This window comes from Bidens hawaiensis, unplaced genomic scaffold (assembly GCF_021521415.1).
Source record: "Bidens hawaiensis isolate Kalapana, Puna unplaced genomic scaffold, B.hawaiensis_p1.1 tig00004743_1, whole genome shotgun sequence".
Classification (NCBI taxonomy): domain Eukaryota; kingdom Viridiplantae; phylum Streptophyta; class Magnoliopsida; order Asterales; family Asteraceae; genus Bidens; species Bidens hawaiensis.
The window spans coordinates 836,937-856,957 of record NW_027491293.1 but is presented as its reverse complement, the minus strand read 5'-3'; positions in this window follow the sequence as shown (position 1 = coordinate 856,957).

Sequence of the window (20,021 nt, the reverse complement as noted above, 5' to 3'; positions counted from 1 at the left end):
CATCAGTTTTGAAGTTGCCTGTTATGGAACGATGTAATTTGATAACAGATTGTTGTATATTATCTGGAAATAATAACAGGTTGGTAATTTATAATACATCAAAAAGGTGACCACCACATTTGATTATCTTGCACCAAGCCGTGCAATGTGCTTCATGGTTAGACGGTTCTGACCATGATGTTTTCATTATTGTTTCTGTGGTTGAAATTATACTTGGGATATAATCTGGTTGTAGGACTTATTGCAGAAGTAGGATCAAGTTGAAGGACTTTTAGGGAGAAGGTATAGTATTGGTTAGAAATATCTCTTATCTCTTAGAGCATTCTCGGCCCATTCTCTTAAAATATATGAGGAGAATTTGTAAATTATATGGTATGGTTATGAGTAGTTGTGAATAGAGGAGTGAGAAAATGTTATAGGGGAAAGTTAAATTTGGGGTTTCACTGTTCATGCTGTATAATTTTTTAATATTTTCTAAAAGTGGTTGTGAGTGGAGGAAATGGAAAAGATAATGATAAAAGTATAAAAAGTATTATTTAATTAAATAGGAGAGAGAAAAAACAGTGATTTTTAATGTAATTATATGATATATATAAATATAGGGTGGGGAATGGGTTGGGAATGCTCTTAGGTGCTTGTCTTTACCTTATTTTTGTCTTGTCATTGTAATGCTTTTTCCATAGGGAAAATCCCCAAAATAGCCTAGTTTGACCAAAAAAATTCTAGAATTAGCCTATGTTCTACAAAAATCCCCAAAATAGCCTGTTTTGTCCGTCCGATCCGACTGAATTTCAACACAAACCGACGGAATTTATGGGCCTTAAAAATCGTGTTCATTAAAGAATCGTCGGATCCGACGGAATTCTTCATCTTCTATCTCTCAACCCCTAAACCTTCAAAACCAACCTCCATCTTCATCTTTCTTATTTTTTTCACAAAATCAATCAAATTCATAGTGCAAATCGCTTAATTTTTCGATGAAAACACAATCATAGTGTTCACTTTCACTCTAGAACTCATAATAGAAAACCCCCGAATTGAAAATCTAGGGTTCGACAGACAAATTAAACAGTCAGATCCGACGGAAGCATGAACTGCACTGTCGGATTTGATTGTTTGTTATTACGTTGCCTAGAGCACGAATCCGCCGGAAAATTTGAATGCATGTCAACATTTGATAGACTATACTAATTCGTCGGATCAGTTCTTGTTTTCGTCGGATCTGACGAAAAAATAAGCTATTTTGAGGATTTTTGTAGAACATAGGCTATTTCTGGAATTTTTTGGTCAAACTAGACTATTTTAGGGGTTTTTCCTTTTTCATATCTTCATACTTCTCCAAGTTTTTTTTTTTTGTATTTATTTATCTAACTTAACTCAATTTATTTATTTATTTTTTTAGTACTTAATATTATATTATTAAATATATTATTTTTTATATTTCATTATTATTATTTTTACTATTTTCACTGTTTTTGTTTGTCTATCTATTATTGCTAATACTATTATTATTACCTATTTATTTATTGTATTTATCTATATTTTTCTCTCAACTATTTAGAGTTCTAGTCTTGAACTTTGTGTTTCCTTTATGTTGTTTCATAATTTCATTCATATGGTTATGGAATTTGGGGTCTTTGGAAGCAACCTTGTATGTAGGAACGGTGTGTCTATTTTCCACCGGTATCAGGCCCTGCTAATAGACTTGGTATTAGTGGATATTGAAACTGAGAAGGCAACAAATGTATTTTTGTGTAAATATTGAGCTTCAAATAACAAGCCCAGAAGCTGCCTACGTCGTAAATAAAAATCTATATTTTGTGTAACCAAAAAGATGTTGATACAAAAGAAATGATGTAAAATTGATTAATAGAATTCCTTTGACCTGTCACATGGCTTTACTAACACATTCGTCATCAGATTAATATAGGCTAAATCTGGCCAAACTTTTCTTTCCGGTTCTCTCTATTGCCTACAGCCTATTTTAACCATAAAAATAGAATTTATAAGTTGAAACTACTACGTTGAATAAGTGTGTGGGATAATAGTTAGCCCAATTTTGGTATATTTCTCTGACCTCAAGGCTCAAACTTGTTTAAAACATATTTAGATGTAAAATTGTTTTAAAAAGTAACTCTTTACTCTTTAAACGGGTTTAAATTTGATAACGTGACGTTTCAAGCATTTAAAAATGTTAATGCTGATACTTTCTTTTAAATATACGAAGATAATATTCATTTGTAGGGGTGAGCAGACAACCGAATTAAACGAATCGAAACCGAATTAACCGAAAAAACCGCACCGGAAAAACCGAACCGAAGCATTAACCGACGGTTAATTTTTTTGTTGTTTTGAAAAACCGAAAATTCGGTTTCGATTCGGTTATCCATTTTTAAAAACCGAAAAAAACCGAACCGAACCGATTGATGATGATAAAGATTATCAAATATGATGAGCAATGAACTAAACTTTTAAGATAAATAAATACGATGATAAATGAAGATCGGGACTAAACTTTTCTTGCTTTTAAATTTTTAAACTCTATTTAGCAACTTTGTATTCGTATAGTTCCATATAACAGGTGCCTATTTTTGGTTTTCTGAATTCAATATATATGTGGGCTGTGATACTCTAACACATCATTGAAAAAAAAAACGAAAATAACCGAACCGAAATTAACCGAAAATACGAAAACCGAAAAACCGGAAAACCAAAAACCGAAAGGTTTGCATATTCAAATAACCGATTACTTCGGTTTCGGTTTGGGTTTCGCCTAATAACCGAACCGTGCTCAACCCTATTCATTTGTGTTTAAAGCAGTCGAGTTAATGAAGAAATGTTTCATGTCAATAACAGAGTGTATGCGGCATTCACGTTCACAAAAAAATTATATACATAACCTCCACATAGATAGTCTATGTGACATTCACGTTAACAAAAAAAAATTATATGCATGCCCTCCACATAGATAATGATAATGTTACTAATTGAGTTTTTGGAAAAGCTGGATGTACGGTGTGCCAAAATTGGGTGGAATTGTTGAATTAAAGATACTAAAATTTTTAGGCTTCTATTGTTGGATCCGTGGAGGCCCATGTTAAACGAGACGATATTTAAGGACGGTTCGATAAATCTCATGGGTTGCTTGGTGAAGATTTTAAATAATAATTCATTTATTATTTATTAATAAGTTAGTCTTATTTGAATTAAGTTAGTCTTATCCTAATTCCTATTTGAGTTTGGCTCAAATTATGTATTTGAGTTCCAGTAGGATTAGGCCAAAGGATATCTATATAAGCCTTTGGTATTTGATGTATTATTTCGGTTTTTTCGTGTGTACGTTTTCTTAATAATATATCGAAGTCTTTTTGTTTATCAAAGAGAGATAAGAGAGATTCATTGTGTTTGCAATATAATATGTGCAGGTCTCATTAAAAGAGTTTGTCCTTTGTTTCCTTACTGCACAGAAGCAATATTTGTTTTGCATAATTAAGATCAGTTCTTAATTGTTAATTGTGATCGGCTCCCTTGTGCTATATAAATTCAACAAGTGGCATCAGAGCCGGGTCACCGAACGTCCGTACGTAATCGAGTTTAGCTGATCGAAGTCCAGCCAAGAGATTAGTCTCACGGACGGTTGCCTTTGGCGATTATCCGGGTTTGTAGATCGTAAGCTAGCAGGTGAAGAAAAGAAGCCGACAAGGAAGGAAACGATGGCCGATACGTCGTTTGTTGCCGGAATCAAGCGTTTGAACCAAACTAATTACCGGACATGGTCGACATGTATTATGTCATACCTTCAAGGTCAGGACCTTTGGGAGGTTACCAACGGAACCGATACGCAACTACCAAGAAACTACACCGGAGGTGCTGTCGGGAAGTGGTGAGTAAAGGTCGGGAGAGCGATGTTCATGTTGAAAACAACTGTCGAAGAGGAGATGTAAAATCACTTTCAAGAGACTGAAACTGTAACATTTCGGGTTTTATCGTATTTGTTTATCATTGTTTGGACGTTATTCGGATCCTGATCCTTAATAATACTTTGCATTTATGAGTTATTAGTTTTCCTTTATTCACTTTTAGTCCTCCATGTTTTACTTAATAGTTAATTTTTGAATATAACTAAATTAGTTCACCAAATGACCAACATATCAAACTTGAGGGACCATTTCTGCACAAATGGAAAACACCACCCATGGTGGTCGGAGCGCCGCGCGGCCAGCCATGGGCTTGCCGTCGCGCGGCGTGGGGAGATACCTACACAGTCAGTTCGTTTATTTTGTTTCCTAAACTCGTTTAAGGCATGAAACGTGAAATACCAGATGAATATTTGAGAGTTCAGATGGGAGATCAAGTCTATAAGCAACAGGACCAATACGCTCAATGATTTCAAAAGGACCAACGAACGAGGAGATAACTTCCCTTTCTTTCCAAATCTCACAACACCTTTCCATGGAGATACTTTGAGTAGAACACGATCACCAACGTTAAACTCAAGAGGTTTCCTATGCTTATCCGCATAACTCTTTTGACGACTACGAGCAGCGAGTAGATTTTGGCGGATTTGAGCAATGCGATCAGTCGTTTCTTGAACTAACTCCGGACCAGTAATTTGAGATTCATCAACTCCATTCCAACAAATAGGAGAACGACAATTGCGGCCATAAAGAGCTTCGAAAGGTGTCATACCAATACTAGAGTAAAAGCTATTGTTATACGAGAATTCAATAAGCGGTAGATGAATATCCCAATTGCCACCAAAATCGAGGACACATGAGCGAAGCATATCTTCTAGGGTTTGAATCGTACGCTCGGATTGACCATCAGATTGCGGATGATAAGCAGTACTAAGATCCAAACGAGTTCCCAAAGCGGATTGGAGAGATTTCCAAAAAAGAGAAGTGAAACGACCATCTCTATCGGAGATAATAGTTAATGGAGTTCCATGATGACAAACAATCCTTTCAACGTAGATATGCGCCAATTGATCAACCGAATACATTTCCTTGATGAGAATGAAATGGGCAGACTTCGTCAAACGATCGATGATTACCCAAATACTATCACGTTGCTTTCGGGTAGAAGGAAGTTTAGTAATGAAATCCATAGCAATATCTTCCCACTTCTATTCGGGAACAGGAGGTTGCTCGAGTAGACCATAAGGTCGATGGTGCTCGGCTTTGACTTTAGAGCAAGTGAGACATTTCGCAACGTAGAGAGCAATGTCTTTCTTCATTCCGGGCCACCAAAAGACGGAACGAAGATCAGCGTACATTTTATCAGCACCGGGATGTACGAAATATCGTGATTTATGAGCTTCGTCCATTATGAATGTGCGAAGGTCATCACGGTCGGGAATCCATAAGCGATTAAAGAAATAAAGCAAACCATTGGGTTTGGTTTCCAATTGTAATTCCGCACCACACGACATCTCGTCATACATATTGCATTCGGTGACGGATTTGTGTTGCGCGTTAAGAACAGGCTTTTCGAGATCATTTTGAACGAGAACACAAGTAAGCAACACAGATTTGACTTGTTTCTTACGGCTAAGAGCGTCGGCCACGACATTCGCTTTACCGGGATGGTAGCGAACGACGTTGCCTCATATTGAGTTCCTTTTGATCAAAAATATGCTGGAGACTCTTATGATAGGTAAATACTACGCATTTGGTACCATAGAGATAATGTCTCCAAATCTTCAAGGCGAATACGACGGCACCAAGCTCGAGATCGTGCGTCGTATAATTCTTTTTGTGAACCTTGAGTTGTCTCGAAGCATACACTATAACCTTGTCTCGTTGCATGAGAACACAACCGAGACCTTGATTAGAAGCATCATAGAATACAATGAAATCTTCACTACCTTCGGGGAGAGCAAGAATAGGAGCATTGCAAAGCAAGTCCTTTAAAGTTTGAAACGCTTCATCTTGCTTTGACCCCCACTCGTAAGGTTTACCCTTATGTGTAAGAGCGGTGAGGGGCAATGCAATCTTCAAGAAGTTACGAATGAAACGACGGTAATATCCCGCCAAACCAAGAAAAGAACGAACTTCGGTGGGAGACGTCGATGTCTTCCAATTCTTGACGGCTTCGATCTTTGCGGGATCAATATGGATACCTTTTTCGTTAACGATGTGGCCCAAAAATTGAACTTCCTTAAGCCAAAACTCACATTTCGAAAACTTGGCATACAATTGTTCCTTCCGTAGGAGGTCAAGGATAGCATGTAGATGCTCTTTGTGATCATTTTCGGATTTCGAGTAGATCAAAATGACAACGATGAAAACAATTACGAATTTGTCCAAGTAGGGTTTACACACACGGTTCATGAGGTCCATGAAAACCGCGGGTGCATTGGTTAGCCCAAAAGGCATAACACAAAATTCCTAATGCCCATATCGAGTACGGAAAGCAGTCTAGGGTATGTCATATTCATTAACGCGAAGTTGATGATAACCCGAACGGAGATCGATCTTCGAGAAGCAAGCGGATCCTTGAAGTTGATCGAAAAGATCATCGATACGAGGGAGTGGGTAACGATTCTTGACGGCAAGCTTGTTGAGCTCGCGATAGTCGATGCACATGCGAAATGATCCATCCTTCTTCTTCTCAAACAAAACAGGTGCGCCCCAAGGAGAAGAACTCGGGCGAATAAAACCCTTATCGGAGAGTTCTTGCAATTGGCTCGAAAGCTCTTGCATTTCGGAAGGTGCAAGACGATAAGGTGCTTTAGCAACGGGATTAGCTCCAGGTACGAGATCAATGCGAAACTCGACTTGACGAATAGGAGGAAGTCCAACAACGTCATTAGGAAAGACGTCGGGAAAATCGCGCACAATAGGAATATCTTGAATCTTCTTCTTCTCCTTATCTTTCTCCACCACTAGCGCCAAAAAGGCAACATACTTCTTACGCAAGTAACGTTGAGCTTGAAAGCACGACATGAGATTAAGCTTAGAAGCAGGCGAACTACCGAATACTTTAAGAATAAGGCCATCTTGAAGAGGTATACGAAGGAACTTATCAAAACAAACGACCTCGACGTGATTCAAAGTCAACCAATCTATCCCAACTATGACAACAAAACTACCCATTTGCATCGGAATAAGATCTATACAGAACTTGACCTTATTAAGAACTATGACACAACCACGTATAACCGAAGCAATAGTAATTGAATTCCCATTAACTACTTCTACGGTAAAAGGCTTAGACAACCTATCCCAAGGCTTGTCAATAATGTATGCAAAGTCTAACGAAATAAAGCTCTTATCGGCACCAGTATCGAATAACACAGAAGCAGAATGGTTATTAATAGAGAACATACCATTCACCACGTCACTTGAGCTTTGGGCTTGATTCAAATTCATCATGAAGGCACGACCATTCGAACCTTGAGGAGTTGGTGCAGCTTGATTAGTCGGAGGGGCTTGAATAGCAGGGACTTGAGCAGTCGGCAGAGCCATAAGTTGCGGAACTTGAGGGGCATAGGTGTGAGGTGCAAAGATTTGATGGATCGGAGGTTGGTATGTTTGGACTTGGTAGGCTTGGATAGTGTAGTACGGTGTGGGAACAACTTGGGCTTGGTGAGCATAATACGGTGGAGGCATCACATGGGCTTGATTGGCACGGGCTATCAATGGGCACATATTGCGGAGACGACTAGGATCTCACAATGGTAGCAAGCACGGGTATTTGGAACACCGGCTTGAGCTTGGAGGTTATTAGCAGCTCGAGGAGCGGACGGTGCGGGTTGCTAAGGAGCGGCACATGCATTTGGAGGTACACGGCAAGTATTAGCAAGATGCCCATAACGGTTGCACGAGGTGCAAAGGCGGCAAGTGGTTGATGCGGGATGATGACGGTTACAGATTGAGCACAAAGGGTGCGGTCCATTATATGGCTTCTTTTTGGATGCATTTTGGTTAGGGGCTTGGTTGTTGGGTTGGCTCACAGCATAGTTTTGGTGATGAGTCTTGCGCTTTTGGCCATTGTTGTTGTTGTTCTTGAGGTAGCGGTTGGAGTTGTTGTTTTGGGCAGGCTTAGGATCGGCTTTGGCATCAGTAGAGGATTCAGCTTTACTCTTTTCAGCAGCAGGCTTGGAGTCCTTTCGGGACAGTGTACCATCTCGAATATGATCATCAATCAAGGAAGCAGCAAGGGTTATGGCTTCCTCAATCGTGAGAAGGTCTCGACTAACAACCGCGTCACGGAAAATAGTAGGTAGTCCACGGATATACTTGCAGATACCGCGGGACAACGGGGTTACGAGATGAGGTACCACTCGACTTAGTTCCTTGAATCAGCTCGAGTAGGTAGAGTTATCGCCACCAATTTGATTTAACTCCCAAAACTCCGTCTCGAGCCTTTGTAGTTCATGCTCGGGACAAAACTCTCTCTTCATAGCTTCCTTAAGCTCCTCCCAAGGCATGGCTAATGCTTCATCAACACCTTGGATGTCCTTGAATGTGGTCCACCAAGTAAGGGCACGTTCCTCGAAAACGCCTGTGGCAAAACGAGTTCGTTTGTCGTTCAGACACTCACTATGGATGAAGATGTTTTCCATCCTCTCAAATCAGCGGAGGAGTTTAGTAGCATTCTCCTCGCCAGGGTAAAGAGGAGGTTTGGCACTCGTGAAATTCTTGTAGTGGTAGTTGTGGGTGGGTGCAGCCGAAGTAGCAGATCCATTCGAGTTGATGTTTTGTAGTTGAGCCACCACCTCGGGCAAAGCAACGGTGAACTCTTTCATGATGCGAGCAGCCAAACGGCGATCATGAGCAGCCGATGGACGGCGGTTGCTACGGCGACGAAGTTGAGAAGACATTCTGCAAGGACCAGACGCGAAATTTTATGAGAATAGGGTAAGTTGTGTAAACGAGTCAATGAAAGGCAATGAGTAAACGTGACTACTATGTGCTAGTGATTGTCATGACTTGAGGGCAAGTCGCGATATAAAATAACGTGATTAACTTTGAGATAGTTAATTAATTAAAATGTTTATTTCAAGTTTAAAGCGTAAATTGTTATTGGGTTGGGCTTTCCATGGGCTTCCTATGTCAGCTCAAAACTCAAGATAAATAGCGAATTAAATCAAGTGAGTTGGCCTCCCATGAGCTTTCCATGGCAATTTGAATGGCCCAACTAAATCATAAAATTAAGCTTCGGGAATTGGGCCTCCAATGAGCGTTCCATTGTAGTTTAAATGACCCCAATTACATAACGGGACTTAAATATTGAGAATTGGGCTTCCCATGAGCGTTCCATGGCATTTTATTGGCCCAATTAAATAACGATTAACAAACAATTTGAGTTGGTCGGCCATGAGCGTTACATGGCATTTTAACAGACCCAACTAATTAACGAATTATCAATTCAATGGAGTGGGTCGGCCCATTAGCGTTACATAGCATTTTAACTTACCCCACCAAATATCGAATAAACGAACAAAAAGGAAAGTAGTCGGGATATCTAGTGAACCACCACGGTGATATTTCCGACCAAATAACGGATCAAAACGGGTTGTGAAATGAATAGTTGGTGTGCCCATGGATTGTTATGGATTTTTCACCCAACTAAACATTTAAAATAATTAAAACACAATTTTGGAAAGTTTCCAAATTTAGCCATGAACCACCGTGAATTCGGTTTTTATTAAAGGAATGCGACTGTTGATCGGTCACGTTTGATTCACTTAAGGTCCGGTGGTATGACATATTGTCCAGCTTTGGCCTAGGGGCTCGAATACTGTGGTCAGGTTATCCTCCAGGTAAAGAATAACGTCTTACCTTGGGTTCTCAGAACCGTTTTGCCAAGGCCCGACTCACAGTTATCATACCCCTTACAGTTACTAGCGAACATGTCATACCCTCATGCCCTAAGGAGAGGGAGAAAAAACAAATCTTGAGAATTCTTAAGGAGTTTCCCAAAAATAGAAAGTAAATCTACTAAAGTTTTTAAAAGATTTTTAAGGATTTTTAAAAATTTTTAGAGATTTTTAAAGATTTGGAAAATGTCTTTGAAAGTAAGGCAAGGCCTCAGATTTGGTGAGTGTAATATTTACTAAAAATAAAAGATATATTTCCTAAAATAAAATATATAATTAACTACTTTACTAATATAAAAGATTTAATAAATATTTATCAAAAGTAAACATATCCTACATATGAAATAAATAATTACCTAACATAAAAGATATCATGAATAATTACCTAAATAAGCTATACACAATTAGGGAGCAGTTAAACAGTTCAGATATGCACGTATGGGGTTCCTAACATATGACTAGGACAATTTCTAACCACCTATCTTAAACCTTCGGCTCTGATACCAATCTGTCACGCCTCGGGACAGATTGGTATCAGAGCCGAAGGTTTAAGATAGGTGGTTAGGAATTGTCCTAGTCATATGTTAGGAACCCCATACGTGCCTATCTGAACTTGTTATTTGCTCCCTAATTGTTTATAGCTTATTTAGGTAATTATTCATGATATATTTTATGTTAAGTAATTATTTATTTCATATGTTAGGATATCTTTTAATTCTTGGTAAATATTTATTAAATCTTTTATATTAGTAAAGTGGTTAATTATATCTTTTATTTTAGGAAATAATCTTTTATTTTTGGTAATTATTGCACACACCAAATCTAAGGCTATGCCTCACATTCAAAAATATTTTTTTTTCAAATCTTTACAAATATTTAAAAATCTTTAATAAATTTTAGTAGATTTGCTTTCTATTTTTGGGAAATTCCTTAAGAATTCCCAAGATTTGTTTTTGCTCCCTCTCCTTAGGGCATGGGGGTATGACATGTTCGGTAGTAACTGTAAGGGGTACGATAACTGTGAGTCGGGCCTTGGCAAAACGGTTCCGAGAACCCAAGGTAAGATGTTATTCCTTACCTGGAGGATAACCTGACCACAGTATTCGAGCCCCTATGCCAAAGCTGGACAATATGTCATACCACCCGGACCTTAAGTGAATCAAACGTGACCGATCAACGGTCGCATTCCTTTAATAAAAACCGAATTCACGGTGGTTCGTGGCTAAATTCGGAAACTTTCCAAAATTGCGTTTTAATTATTTTAAATGTTTAGTTGGGAGAAAAATCCATGACAATCCATGGGCACACCAACTATTCATTTCACAACCCGTTTTGATCCGTTATTTGGTCGGAAATATCACCATGGTGGTTCACTAGATATCCCGACTACTTTCCTTTTTGTTCGTTTATTCGATATTTGGTGGGGTAAGTTAAAATGCCATGTAACGCTAATGGGCAGACCCATTCCATTGAATTTATAATTCGTTAATTAGTTGGGTCAGTTAAAATGCCATGTAACGCTTATGGGGCGACCAACTCAAATTGTTTGTTATCGTTGTTTAATTGGGCCAATAAAATGCCATGGAACGCTCATGGGAAGCCCAATTCTCAATATTTAAGTCCCGTTATGTAATTGGGGTCATTTAAACTACCATGGAACGCTTATGGGAGGCCCAATTCCCGAAGCTTAATTTTATGATTTAGTTGGGCTATTCAAATTGCCATGGAAAGCTCATGGGAGGCCAACTCACTTGATTTAATTTGCTATTTACCTTGAGTTTTGAGCTGCCATAGGAAGCCCATGGAAAGCCCAACCCAATAACATTTTGCACTTTAACTTGAAATAAATATTTTATTTAATTAACTCTCCCAAAGTTAATCGCATCATTTTAAATCGTGACTTGTCCACAAGTCATGACACATCACTAACACATATATTAGTCACATTTCATTGACTCGTTTACACAACTTACCCAATTCTTATCATATTTCTCGTTTGGTCCCCACAGAATGTCTTCTCAACTTCATTGCCGCCCTCCGTCCATCGGCTGCTCGCATCACGAAAGAGTTCACCGCTGCTTTGCCCAAGGTGGTGGCTCAACTATAAAACATCAACTCGAATGGATCTGCTACTTCGGCTGCACCCATCCACAACTACCACTACAAGAACTTCACAAGTGCCAAACCTCATCTTTACCCTGGCGAGGAGAATGCTACTAAACTCTTCCGCTGGTTTGAGAGGATGGAAAACATCTTCATCCATGGTGAGTGTCCGGACGACAAACGGACTCGTTTTGCCACAGGCGTTTTCGAGGAACGTGCCCTTACTTGGTGGACCACATTCAAGGACCTCCAAGGTGTTGATGAAGCATTAGCCATGCCCTGGGAGGAGCTTAAGGAAACTATGAAGAGAGAGTTTTGTGTAGAGCATGAACTGCAAAGGCTCGTAATCCTAATCCTTTCGGGTTTTATCGTATTTGCCACAGAAAGCATTAACATTTCGGGTTTTATCGTATTTGTTAATCATTGTTTGGACGTTATTCGGATCCTAATCCTTAATAATACTTTGCACTTATGAGTTATTAGTTTTCCTTTATTCACTTTTAGTCCTCCATGTTTTACTTAATAGTTAATTCTTGAATATAACTTAATTAGTTCACCAAATGACCAACATATTAAACTTGAGGGACCATTTCTGCACAAAAGGAAAAAACCACCCATGGTGGCCAGAGCGCCGCGTGGCCAGCCATGGGCTTGCCGTCACGTGGCGTGGGGAGATACCTGCACAGTCAGTTTGTTTATTTTGTTTCCTAAACTCGTTTAGGGCATGAAATCGTGTATTTTTGGCATGAATCGCAAGACTTAAGGGCCAAGACAACTTAATATAACTGAATTACATGTATTACCTAGTTTCTTATTCACCAAGATCATATCGTTTGATCATATTCAGTGATTCTTTTGTTAATTTCGTGATTTCTTTCTTAAACAGGCCAAAAGTCCAAAGTTAGTTCGTTTTAGCTTTTCTATATAAACAAGTCATAAAACCCTGCCACAAATCTTTACACAAACCCTAATTATCATTCTCCAGCCGTCATCCTCTCTGTCTCTCTCAATTTCTTCGGTTTTTTTGGTGTTTCGTTGAAGAACCGTTCATTAAACGGTTGACTTTGCATGCTTAACGACCTTTGACTCGTTATAACTCCTCATTCGTGCACTTTCTGGGTAAGTTGTAAACTGAGTTTTTGTTCATAAATATTCTCTAGTCGATAACCCTCAATCAATTTCTGATATTGACGGCTAATGTCTGGTCAATTGCGTTAAAACCCGATAAAGGGTAAAATAGTCAAACTGTTTGACTTCTCGTTTTCTCATACTTTTGGTCGGATTCAATGTTCAGTCCAGAAGACTTTTCTTCTTGAAATTAAATTTTAAGGGTTCTGGCCAAAACCCGACTCTCTACTCGAAGTTCGGATTCTGGTCAGACTAGACTCGTTTAACTATTAAAATCGACATAACGTGAGTTCTACTCATCAGTTTGGATTAATTCCAGCGGCATTAGGTTCGTTTTTTACTTATACTTTTCTGCTACAAAGTTTCAAGTTATGTTGGATATTCCCGTTCAGCGCGTTAATCGAAGACCTCTTAATTAATCTTTAATACTTTATTTAACTCGCTTATTTTAAGCTGAGTTTTGTCATTCCCCCGTTTTCACATATTTTCAAATGTTTTGGGAGCGTATACATACTTAAAGTATTTATATTATACATATCTTAATCATTAGCAAACGTTGTATTGTGTGTGAATTGCTAGACTTATTTGCTAATTGATTACTTGTTTAATTTGCGCATTCAGAGAGGTCCACCATGTTCTTATTATAGTATGATCATACGACCGTTTAGTTGTAACCGGCGTCCGATTCGCTTGGCAATGGTTCACTTGACACTTATTTGCTCATTGGTTTGGTTTATTTACCGCTTTACTTACGTTTTGCTACTTTTCATATTATATATTATTGCAAAACTTAATGACTTGCTCACTCAACATATTTGTTGACAAAGCTATTGTATTTTTACGTATATGCAGGTTATCGTTTAAACTGAAGACTTGGAGTATTGGACTGCTAGATTGAGACCCTAGGCTATTTCAAGAAACACTTTATTTAAGTTATAATTTGGATTATTTCTATTTTGTTATGGATTATTTGTTTTGGATTTATTTGCTATATTTGGATATTTTGTTTTATTTGGAATAAAATTAATTGTTAGATATTGTTACAATTATTGCATGATAGTTACCTCGAGCTATGAGCAATCATGCTCACACCCCGACATTTCCCCCTTAGGTTGGGGTGTGACAGAAACACCGAAGCATGCATGGGATATTCTTGAACGATTATTCACGAAGAAAAACGACACCCGATTACAACTTCTTGAAAACGAGTTTGGTTACTCAGAAAGATATGTTGATTCCAAAGTACTTCCATAAAGTGAAATCGCTTTGTCGCGAGATTGCCAATTTAGATCAGCAATCAAGGATCGGAGACGCGAGGATGAAACAGATTATTATTCACGGGTTGAGGTCGGAATTTCAGTCGTTTTTCGCAGCTGTTCAGGGTTGGGCGACCCAACCGTCACTCTCGAAATTTGAAAATTTGTTATCCGGTCAGGAATCCTTAGCTAAACAGATGGCCGGTGTGTCGGTCTCCGCTGTATCGAAACAAGAAAACGAAGTACTGTTTGCGGGTAAAGGAAAAGGAAAGTTCAAACCCAACCACAATTACAACAAAAAGAAACCATGGGATCGATCGAATAAAGGAAATAAACCCGAGGAACGAAACCAACAGGAAGGTGGTGATGAACAAAAACCATAATAAACAAGGTAAACGTCCGTCGTTTAAAACTTTTAAGTGTTATAATTGTGGCATGCGAGGACACATCGCAAAGTATTGTACAGCGAGTGCAACTGAAGAAGGAAACGTTGCGACAACGCAAAATCGAACTGAAGAGCTTTGGGATGCCGAGGCCCATTATGCCGGAATTGAGAAGTTCACACATTAACGGCTACGGTAAAACCCTCTTTAAATTTGTTAAATGATTGGATTGTAGTTTCGAGTTGTTCGAATCACCTAACGGGTCAAAAGGGGCGGTTAAAGAACCCGGTTAAGTACGAGGATAATCAAGGGGTAGTTATAGCCGATGACTCGCGACATGGCATAGCTCATATGGGTGAGGTTGATATCTCATCAGATTCGGAGGAAGGTGGTTTGGTTCTTAAAAACGTGTTTCATGTTCCCGGCATGAAAAAGAACCTGTTGTCGGTTCCTCAAATCACCGACACCGGACGGTATGTTCTGTTCGGGCCGAACGAGGTGAGTATTTTCGATAGGTTCGAAACTAAATCCATACCGGTGATTCAAGGGAGAAAGAAAGACTTGGTTTATGTATTGTCTGCCGGGACTTCGTATGTGAACAAGGTGAAGAGGAATCAAAATGCAGATTTGTGGCACCAACGTTTAAGCCACATCGGGTACGATAAACTTCAATTAATCGTAAAAAAGAAGTTGATGGCGGGAATACCCGAACTCGAAATAAAAACGGATGTAGTGTGTGGCGGTTGTCAGTTTGGAAAGGCTCATAAGCAACCGTTTAGCTCTAGTTATCGAGCTAAATCCACTCATGAACTCGTTCATACCGATGTGTTTGGTCCGGTAAAGCAACCAACGGTCAAAGGTATGATTTTTATGATATCATTTATTGACGATTATTCGAAATATTTGTGGGTATATTTCATGAAGGAGAAAGCCGAGGCATTTGAACGTTTCAAAGAATTTAAGTTGGAAGCTGAACGAGACTTAAAACGAAGCATCGAGTGCCTTCGTTCCGATAATGGAGGCGAGTATACATCCCGTGAATTTTCTTTGTTTCTTAAAGAAAATAGAATTAAATGCCAACTAACGTGTTTTAATACTCCCGAGCAAAACGGGGTTTCGAAGAGAAAGAACCGGACCCTAACCGACATGATTGGAAGCATGATGCACAACAAGAATGTACCGGGGAGATTTTGGGCGGAGGCAATGAGTACCGCTGCATTTATAAGTAACCAATTTCCACAACAAGGAATAGACTACGAGTCGCCATACGAGAAGATGCTCAAAATCCGACCGAATGTTAGTTATTTTCGAGTCTTTGAATGCATTTGTTACGTGTTCATCCCGGGGCATCTCAGACACAAATTAGAAAAAAAGGCAACGAGATGTATTTTTTTTTGTTACGATAATGAAAAGAAAGGGTGGCGATGTTGTGAGACAAGTGCCGAGAGAATTTACGTGTCTCGGGACGTAATATTTAATGAAAACTCATCATGGTGGTCACCGAGTAAAGAAGTGTTACCCGACACTCAAGACTTAAGACAAGAAGTGGACAAGTATGTTGCTGTGGAGTTAAACAATGAAGAGGAGGTTGAACCCACTGTTCAACCTGTTGAGAATCAAACAGAAAATGTTTGTTTACACAGCAGCCCACGGATCAGCCCCTGGCGCACCGGGTTGTCGACTGGTCAGTCCGGGTCTCGGTCCGACAATCCTAACAGTTCAGCAACCATTGAAGACAATGTGCAAGCTGTTCGAAGGTCCGAACGGGAGAGAAAACAGAACCCGAAGTATGCAAATGTCGCCTTACTTGTTAGTCAAGAAACCAAACCCGAGACGGTAGAACAAGCTATACGAGATCCTAAGTGGATGGAAGCAATGAAGCAAGAGTTAGATGCTTTATCCAGTAACAAGACCTGGCATCTTGTTCCGAAGCCGGGTGATGTAAATTCGATTTCGTGTAAGTGGGTTTTTAAAATTAAAAGGCGGGCCGACGGGTCGATAGAAATATATAAAGCTCGATTAGTGGCACGGGGTTTTTCATAGGAGTACGGGATCGATTATGAAGATACGTTTAGTCCCGTAGCTAAGCTCGTTTCGGTTCGAGTAATTTTAGCTATTGCCGCGTGCAAAGGTTGGGATTTATGGCAAATGGATGTGAGTAATGCATTTTTATATGGCGATTTGGATCGGGTAATATACATGGATCAGCCGGGAGCTTTTGTAAGTCAAAATTTTCCTAATTATGTTTGTCAGTTAAAGAAAGCAATTTACGGCTTAAAACAGTCACCGTGGGCCTGGTTCGGTAAGGTCGGCGAGTTTTTAAAACTTAACGGATTTGTTCCTACAATAGCCGATACCAGTGTGTTCGTCCGAGCCGAAGGTGACAAAACCGCTGTTGTCCTCGTTTATGTAGACAATTTAATTATAACCGGTGATTTAATCTACGTGGTGGAGCAGTTAAAAACGAATCTATGCACTTGTTTTTTCATGAAAGACTTGGGAAAATTAAAGCACTTTTTGGGTCTAGAGCTTGAGTACGAGAATGATGGGTTTATACTTCACCAAAATCGGTATATCGTTAATCTTTTGGTGAAATTCGGTATGGAAAGTTGCAAACCGATACGGGTACCCATGGAACCAAACGGGTCTCTTCGAGCCGAAGAAGGAAAAGAGTTTGAAGAAGTAACCATGTATAGGCAAATAATTGGAAGTCTTATTTATTTGACCTTGACTCGACCCGACATCGCGTATGTCGTTGGTGTGCTTAGTAGATTTGTTCAAGCTCCGAGAAAACCGCACCTTGAAGCTGCTCGGTTAGTGTTGCAGTATGTGAAGTCGACTCCGAGCTATGGTGTTAAGTTTAAGAGGGAGTCGAGTATGGAATTAATTGGGTTTTGCGATGCCGATTATGCTAAAGATCCGTACACGAGACGGTGTACTACTGGGTATGTTTTCTTGATTGGTTCAAGTGTTGTTACTTGGTGTAGCAAAAGGCAGCCTACGGTGTCACTTTCGACTACCGAGGCGGAGTATCGGGCTGCGACTATGGCTGCTCAAGAGTGCGTGTGGCTGGTTCGTTTTATAAACGAGTTAAATCAAGGTAAAAACGAAAAGGTAACCTTGTGTGGGGATAATTTGTCTTCGATATTGTTGGCTAAGAATCCCACGTTTCATGCGCGTACGAAACATATAGAAGTTCATTATCACTTTATTCGTGAGAAAGTGTTGAATGGAGAAATTGATTTTAAATATGTTAACACATTGGAGCAAGCGGCTGATATGTTCACAAAGAGTTTGCCAAAAGAGAAGCTTGTGAAGTTTTGTAGTCGCTTGGGAATGAAGGAAGCAAATATCGAGAGGGAGTGTTAAACGAGACGATATTTAAGGGCGGTTCGATAAATCTCATAGGGTGGCTTGGAGAAGATTTTAAATAATAATTCGTTTATTATTTATTAATAGATAAGTTTTATTTGAATTAAGTTAGTCTTATCCTAATTCCTATTTGAGTTTGGCTCAAATTGTGTATTTGAGTTCGAGTAGGATTAGGCCAAAAGATATCTATATAAGCCTTTGGTATTTGATGTATTATTTCAGTTTTTTCGTGTGTACGTTTTCTTAATAATATATCGAAGTCTTTTTGTTTATCAAAGAGAGATAAGAGAGATTCATTGTGTTTGCAATATAATATGTGCAGGTCTCATTAAAAGAGTTTGTCCTTTGTTTCCTTGTTTCCTTACTGCACGACCAGAAGCAATATTTGTTTTGCATAATTAAGATTAGTTCTTAATTGTTAATTGTGATCGGCTCCCTTGTGCTATATAAATTCAACAGCCCATTCTTGGTTTGAGCCCGGTTTAAATGAAGATAAGAAGATAATTGATAGACATATGAAGATTGAAGACAATAGGTTACATGCCAACTTTTATTTTCTTTTATTTGAGCCCGTCTGCTTATTTTTGTTTCCAAGTTAGAAGCCATGTATCTATTTCTGTTATTCAAGTACTCCGGTTGAAATTACTCGTCACAAGTGATGATAGGCAACAATAAATTCTGATTGCAGTCATTAGACGTAAATCAGATTAGACCGAATCACACAAAACTCCTTAGTTGTTAAAAAAAATCAATACAAAATATTGTCAATGCACTTTCAAAGACCGAATAATATTGACTTGAATTTAAAATATTAACTGTTTGCCCACTAACATATAGATTTGTCGAGCATCTTTAGAGGTTTCATCGTGTTTTTTTTTTTTTTAATTTAGAAAACATGCATAAATAAACATCGAAATTTGTTTAAAGGCCCGCTTTAAACACCGACCTTGACCTAAACTGTTTATTCTAGAGTGATGGTGTTACTAACTCTAGTTTAATTTTTATCTTCTTGTGCCTATAAGGTTTGTTTTGTATACATGAAATCTCTCTCCCACAAAATTTAAAAAACTAATGATTTTTCCAAGCCATGATGTCAAATTTGCCTGTAAGGTTTGTTTTGTATACATGAAATCTCTCTCTCACAAAATTTAAAAAACTAATGATTTTTCCAAGCCACGATGTCAAATTATCATGCATTTGTTTGTGGTCATTTGGGATTGTAGAGGGTTGACATGGTCCGTTTCAGGTGAGCTTTGTTTTGGTTTATTTGTGTTGCAAAGAAACTATTTACATGACTTATAGATCATATAATAGTTGATTTACCACTTATTTTTTTTAATAGCAAATTTCTTTTCCATTTAAAATCATTTTTACCTTGCATTTACAAAGATTCAAACCCACCATCTTCATTTTAAAAGTTGATTTACCACTTATTATTTGCAAAATCTATATTTTAAATTTTAGTTGGTGTAGTTTTACCTTTACAATCTTAGAAATTGTTAGCCCCGTAAAGCAAATAAGACAAAACAATATATCATAAGAAACATATTTAATTTCCCAATTTAAAGTTTTGATAGAAAAATACTGAATTGAACTGAAGGAACCTGACGTCAATTGATGTTAAATGTCACAACTACATTGTGCTTGGTCAAAAGTTCCAGGCAAGGCCATCAACGAGTTACAACTAACGTTATGAATTCAATCGTGGATGATCTTGAGCGCATCTAGTAAATTGCAAAGTATCTGATAATTATGAAGAGATGTCTATTTTTGACGTATAGTGACAATTTCTTTACTCAAACGTCATCGTTAATCCACAGCTTTTGGAATGTATTGTTACGTCAACACTTTTTTTATTTTGCGAAAGCAATAAACCTTTTATATATTTCTAGTTTTTTACAAACTAAAATTAGAAATTAACAAAGCTTCAACACACGCGTTTCAAAGAGTCAC